The 301-nt window shown below is 30.6% G+C and overlaps 1 protein-coding gene across 3 annotated transcripts in view; it reads right to left on the bottom strand.

Annotated features, from left to right (window-relative positions):
- zfyve16 (zinc finger, FYVE domain containing 16) overlaps nt 1–301 on the bottom strand; it is a 23,823-nt gene that overhangs the window by 13,997 nt on the left and 9,525 nt on the right. The window lies entirely within an intron of this gene.

Here is a 301-nt window from a genome sequence, read left to right as displayed (position 1 = left end):
TAATTCTAAGCAGCACAATTAAAAACAAAACTAACCAGTTTTTCACGATGATTTAAATGGCTTTGCAAGAATAAGACACACAAACTATAAAAAGATCTAAAAACTTATAGATCAGCAGCAGAGAATGAATATAACCTGAACTGAAACAATTAGTCAATGAATCGACTAACTTGAAAGTTAAAGTTACCGTGCAGACGCAAAAGATGCACTGCAGAATTATTTCTTTGGTGTAGAAATAACTGTAGTGTTCATTTTAGTTTATTTTATTTATTTTGTATGTCTTCACATGAGTAGCATGAAG

The sequence above is a fragment of the Morone saxatilis genome, unplaced genomic scaffold, assembly GCF_004916995.1.
Source record: "Morone saxatilis isolate NCDOM2014 unplaced genomic scaffold, NCSU_SB_2.0 Contig21, whole genome shotgun sequence".
Taxonomy (NCBI): Eukaryota; Metazoa; Chordata; class Actinopteri; family Moronidae; genus Morone; species Morone saxatilis.
Note: the sequence above shows the minus strand (reverse complement) of the source record. Positions and strands in the feature narration are given on the sequence as shown.